Genomic DNA, 6,782 nt, shown 5'->3' with positions numbered 1-6,782 from the left:
CATGTCTTGTCAACATCTATCAGTGGTCTTTGTCCCCAAGGTCACTTTTTTAGACCACTTTCCCATCAAATTCGGCATTAAGTGGAAGGTGGGTCCAAAGTGGCCTTCTAATATCTAGTTTTATTTGAACACATCATTGTTGTATCACCAACCCACATTGGCTCATATCGAATAGGTTTGGAATTTTGAATATTGTCTAGCTCATCAATTTGGTTGGATTGCATAGTGGAATCATGCTACCTAGTGCCCAATGCATCTTCTTTATATCTATGACCAACAACTTTCTCAATCGCGTTGATCATCTTATGAAGCTACCACTCTAAAATTTTGATAGGCTACAAAATCTATGCCTATGTCTATGTAGCTTTGGGTTGGCTTAGTTGTGTCGACAAAAGAAAATTGTTGTCTAGTCTACTCATGGTGCTCAAACTAAGGCTAGATGTCATTGGTTAAAAGTGGGTGACCATGCCTCCAAAAAGATAGTTTTGGTTCTTCATGCACATCATTCTTAGTGGGGTATTGAAAAATTAAGGAAGGTCACATTATACTCTCTAGGTTACTAGATGTTCTCTAGGCATTTGTTCACCATTATGAAAAAAAATTCATAACTCAAGATACCTCTCCTAAGTGAGATTGTGCCCTTCAAGACTATCTTCATGTTTTTCTAAAATGGTTTTTAGAGGCTCAATACACTTTCTATGAGCAATAAATATATTTAGAAAATTTCAAAGACATTGTCAACACCATGGTAGATGAGACAACCTTGCACTGTGATGGTTTTTCATGTGAATTTTATAAGGCCCTTTGGCCCTGTGTGGGTTCTGACATGCACAATTCCATCTTGAAGTCTTTCATAATAAATCATTAGGTTAGTTAATAAATATAGGAGACATAAAATTTATTCCCAAACCTAAAGATTTGGAGGATATTTGTAACTGGTAGCTTATCACTTTGTTGAATGTTTGTTACAAGATCATTGCTAAAGCTTTGGCTTTAAATAATCTTTCACATGCTCCTACTCATTTTTCATCCTGAGAAAAATAGTCTCATTAAATCTAGATTCACTATGGATAATATCATTATTGTGCAAGAGGGGATGGAATGGACCATCTGTTCTCGACAAGCTGCCATCTTCTTAAAAATTGTCTTTTCTAATACTTAAGATCTCATTGAGTGGCATTTTATCTTGGCCATGTTTCGAGCTCTCGGATTTGACCCATGCATCATTAAATCTATTAAAATCCTATTTGGTGATGTCTCTACATGTATTACTATCAATCACTGACATTCCTTTGTTGTTGGACTTTTTCATTCCATTTGCTAAGGGTTCCCTCTTGTGCCCTCCTTATATGTTCTTGCTACTTATGTGTTTGGTTATTTACTAGTAGATTCCATTTTTGTTGGGTGAGTTCATGACATTACCTTTTATGAGTTACCTCAATAGCTAGTTAATGGGCACTTTACAGGTGATTCTTTTCTCATGCTCCTTGAAGAGGATAAAAATATCAAAGAGGCTCTTCAATGTTATGACACCTTTTTCCTAGCTTCAAGTTCTTCCATTCAGTAGCATAAGACTCAATGCTATCGCCAATCCTTCCTTCCCACACCCTCTTGGCTTCTAGGTTTTGGATGGAAATGGATTTGGCATGGGAAAAAAATTTCTTTTTAAGAATTCCCTCCAATTTTTAGGCTTCACTTGTTGATATGTGGAATGTTTTTCTTGCCAAAAATTGAGAAGAATCTCTTGTACTGGATTACCAAGTCCCTCTTTTCAATTGGTAAATCCTAGGTTTGTTCTCTAGAGCATGGGGGTGGACCTTTCTGGTTCCACATGGTGGGGTGGTTGATGTCTTCTTTAATTGGGATTCCTTGTTGGATGTGCATGTGTGTGATGGATGTTGCTTCTTCACTTTAATTCTAGTGCTAAGTAATTATAATATGAATGTAATATATGATATATATAAAGATTTATCTATGCACTTCTATTTGTATATCATTCATGTGATCAGGATATCATTACAATTTATTTTTAATGGTCGAATTATGCCTCTAATATATTCCATCTATGAGATGTAATATGTATTGTAATGATGTATTCATGTATACTTAAATAATGTTACATTAGCACCTACTATATTATAGGAATAGATAGATTCTATCATGTTGAATATTTCAATAGCTTAAGAATGATTGGATATTAGTGAAATAAAATGAATGTAATAACTCGATAGTGTTAGATAAATTATATCACATGATTATAATTATACAGTTTAGATGGTAACGTTTCTATATTACAACGTTTCTATGTTGTGTGTAATAGTTTAAGTAGGGAAAAAAAAACTCATGTATCTTTTAGTTAATGGTTTATTAGTAATGACATTTAAAAACCTTAGAGGACGTAAGTTAGATATTAGAGTTTATATCTATTTGTGCATTAGTGTTATGTAATCATATAATTTTAAATGTATTTATATCCTTTAAGAATAATGTGATGTTTTAACACTTTTTTTGAAAATCTCTATGATGTTTAGTTAGGTTGTTAGGTGGCTTAATTCTCTAGGGTTTTTTTGGGTAGGAATAGGCATTATAGACTTTCTATTTTGGTGAATGTAGGCTCCATCAAGAGTCTCTTTTTTAATTGTACATTTTTAAATATTAATACATTTATAGAGCTCACCCCCTTTTCCTTAAAAAAATGCTATTTTTTAGATGTGTTTTAATACATTTTAAATATTATTATTTAATTTTAGGGTGATAATAATATAGATTTTTTTACACTTGTTCTTCATATTAAAAGAATTTCATTTTTATTTCTATCAAATTTTTATATATCAAAGTGAATTTGCATGAGCTTAAAGTTCTATTGTAATAACTCATTTATAAGTTTAACTAAAAAAATAAAAAAATGATGAATATGCACTTCAAGATTGATACATATTTGTGTTTTTAAGTAGCTGTACTTGAGATATCCATATAGGTTTTACTCTCCTTCAAATATTTATTGAAAAGTTATATTAAAAATTTATTTATAAACCTATAGATTACTTAAGTAAATAAATTTATTATTACTTTAATAATTTAAGATGACACTACATCTTATCACTTTAGTTGGAAACTTTTCCATAACAAAACATAATCTTTCAAACTATCACCACATGTTATAATACAAGTTCCAATATTGAAAACTATACACCACAGGCTTCCATAACAAAACCTAATCTTTCAAATTGTTCCAACATATAAAACTATACACCACACGCTTCCATAACAAAACCTAATCTTTCAAACTATAACACCACACACTCTATACAAGCTCCAATTTTGAAAGATGTTGAAAACTATACACCACATGCTTCCATAACAAAACCTAATCTTTCAAACTATAAGACCACATGCTCTGATACAAGCTCCAATGTTGAAAGATGTTGAAAACTATACACCTTATGCTTCCATAACAAAACCTAATCTTTCAAACTATAACACCACACACTATAATACAAGTTCCAACGGTGAAAACTCTACACCACAAGCTTGATAGAAATTTGAATATCTTTAAAACTATAACATTACATATTTTGACAATGAGGCTCAAAAATAATTTTACATTTAATGTACAAAGGAAATATTGCAAATAAATTATCTTATTTAAATGATTAAAATCTATATTTTAAAATTAACCTAAATTTTATCCATCAAATTTAAAAGAATTTTCAAAATAAAACTTAAGGCTTTATATTTAATCTAGAAGCATCTAAATCATAATATGAAAGCACCAACCATAGATTCAAACTTTTTCAACTAAGAGCCACAAACTAAAAGGTATCTATGCTATAAAATATAATAAATTATTCAAATTTTATTTCAAATTCAATTGCAACATAAGTTCAATCTAAAAAATGCTTAAATCCATTATCTATCAAGTGCACTTCTTAAGAAAGCTCTCTATTAAACTATGCTAGTTTATTTCCACCTTACCACCACTTATCACATACCTCCTAACTCATTTAATATTTTTGGATTACATCTTGAAGAAATCTTCTTCCCTTAGACGGAACTCATTTTCCTCCTTCCCAAAATCCATTGACTTATCTCCTCGTAACTCGTTTAATATTATTTACTTATTTAATATTATTCGTATACACGGTGGAGAACATTTCGAACTCATTTTCTTCTTTCCCAAAATCTAGACATACCTCGTAACTCCTTTAATATTATTTGATGGCACGGTGGAGAACATTTCAAACTCATTTCTTCTTTCCCAAAATGACACAATCACACCATACAGAACTCTTACTCTTCCATTCCGCCCAACTAATTTTCCTCCTTCCCAAAATCCATTGATTCTGCTCTTTTTTTTTTCTTTACCCAATCAACTTTGAGACTCATTTATTAATTTGTCGGCCACACCCTCATACTACACGGTAGAAAACCATACCCTTCCACTGAACTCATTTTCCTCCTTCCCAAAATTTATTGACTCTTGCTCTTTCTTTTTTCTTTACCCAATCAACTTTTATGTATTATTTATACCATCCACCTCCTTTGTCTACCCACCATCGGCTTTGACTTACCTGAGATACTAAGTTCGGTAAGCTCTCTTCAGTTACTGAAGATATTACGAGTTTAGGGTCTGCAGAGCATAATGGATCGCGGATCTGCTGCAGGTAAACCAACTGGGCCCTTCTGATTTTATAGAGCGAATTGGGTTGTTCACATTTTATTTAAAAATCTAGTTTTTTCCATTCGGTACGATGTTGTTTATTGCCGTAAAATAACCCTTTATTTTTATTTTTTTTTCAGATTCCAGGCTGAACAGATCTGCAAGTGTTGTAGACAGCGCAAGCATGAGGAGTGGTTTCAGTAGATGGAAACCAACTGAAATCCAAAAGGGTATATTGAACTCCAAATTCGCGAGCGGAATAAAAACGTGTTCTTCTGGTTTCAGAATGCCGCTGCCAGAGATAAGCTGAAAAAAGAAAAAGCAGTATCATGTGATAGACGGAAAAAGGAAAAAGCAGAATCATGTGAGCAGCGGGATGTCATTCTTCTTAATGACATTAGATTTTTACAAATATTTTGTTGTTTGTGAATTTGATTATGCGAGGGTTTTTTTATATCAATCTTTTAGATCATATTTCTTATTTCTTGATTCATCATTAGATTTTTTTTTTCTTATACATTCTATCATTCTGATAATAGACCAGAAAATGTGATCTCTAAATAATACAATAATATTTAGAAATAACAAAACATCATAATAGATTCTTAGGGTTTCCTATTTGCATGGGTTTTTTATGCTAACTAACCTAAAAAAATGTATATTTCAGCCTCCAAATGGCCTGCAGTGTTTAGGCCGCGAAGCTGGACTTCTTTATTCCGTGCGAAGAGGTCATCTGAACGGAGCAATGTCCAAGTATGAAACCGCATTTATAAATTATGGCTTGTCTTTCGAATTATATATATGATGAGTAAGATTATGGCGGACCTAGGAGAAATTCATCGGTAGAACCAGCTGATATCAGAACACTGGAATTATTTCCTCTGCATCCCGATTTGTGAGGGCGTTGGCATTTCTGGAACACTGGTTTTTTATTTTTTTTGCTTTCGTGTAGTTTAGGGTTTTATAAATAGTTTGAATAGGGACATTTTTAAGTGAAAAAATGTCGTAGCGCATGGTCTATAGATCATGTAGCTCTTGCTTAGTTTTAATATGTGACATTTTCAATGGTGTATATTTTCAGTTTTACAAATATGAATCATCTGAAATGTTAAGATTCCGTTTTGAGACTGGTTATGGAATGATGCAAAGTATTTAATATTTATTAAAGTATAGGTTAGAGACGGTTTATGGCATGATGGAAAGTATTTTAAAACTTATGTTTATGATCTTAAATGGTCTCTGTGTCTCTTATATGTTTAGACGGTTAGTTAATTTATTTAGCTCAGATGGTCTCTGTGTCTCTGTGTCTCTTATATGTTTTTTATTATGTATGTCTGATGGTCTTTTGTGCCCCTAGCTGTTCTGTTCTAGTAGTTATTTTTTGATCGGCTGTACAGTGCTGTTAATGTATCGGATCAGGATCCGGATCCTTCCAGTTTACTTAATCAAAAATATTTATTAAAGAATATGTATAGGTTAGACATGTATAATTTATTTATTTATCTTTTCATTCAAATCTTATTGAAGAAGTTGTAGAAAAGAAGAAATAAATATGGGAATATGGAAATCAAACTTCAATTTATGTTGAAATAATAAAGTTAATCATGATCAATAAATACATCTTAACTTTGTTCCCAAAACAGCTTGGTAGTTTATGCAAAAATTAAACATAAAATAAAAAGTTTTAATATGTTTTTATTAATAAAATTAATTTCTAATATTATAACAAAGTTATTGCAGAGCAATATGGTCAGCCCCTTGCTACTATTAATCAATCAAAAAACAACTAACAAATGGTACAACTGTCCAAAATAATCTGCTAAAAGAAACTACAATTTTATAATTAGAAATTCATAATTAAATTCTTAATTCAAATATGAGAAAATGAAATATTTTCAATATGCTATTTTTTCATAAATAATAGATAATATAATTTTAAATATTTGTGAAACTAAACGTAATTTAAATATAAAATTTAAACTCTAATATACTATTTAGGTTAGTTTTTATAAGTAACATAATCTAATTTTAAGGATAGTAACATTTGATTAAGTTTTTTAGTTGATTACATTATTTTAAGGATAGTGAGATTTGATTAAGTTCTTTAGTTGATTACATTAAG

The 6,782-nt window shown here is 31.0% G+C and overlaps 1 long non-coding RNA gene across 1 annotated transcript; it reads left to right on the top strand.

The window, feature by feature from the left end:
• The first annotated feature begins 4,513 nt into the window (after window positions 1–4,513).
• Window positions 4,514–5,825, top strand: LOC131054151 (uncharacterized). The gene is made up of 3 exons (XR_009371626.1): window positions 4,514–4,664; window positions 4,801–5,024; window positions 5,328–5,825. It is a non-coding gene; the product is annotated as an uncharacterized LOC131054151 (long non-coding RNA).
• The last annotated feature ends 957 nt before the right edge of the window (window positions 5,826–6,782 follow it).

The sequence above is a fragment of the Cryptomeria japonica genome, chromosome 2 (assembly GCF_030272615.1).
Source record: "Cryptomeria japonica chromosome 2, Sugi_1.0, whole genome shotgun sequence".
Classification (NCBI taxonomy): domain Eukaryota; kingdom Viridiplantae; phylum Streptophyta; class Pinopsida; order Cupressales; family Cupressaceae; genus Cryptomeria; species Cryptomeria japonica.
This window is presented reverse-complemented; position numbering and strand designations above follow the sequence as displayed.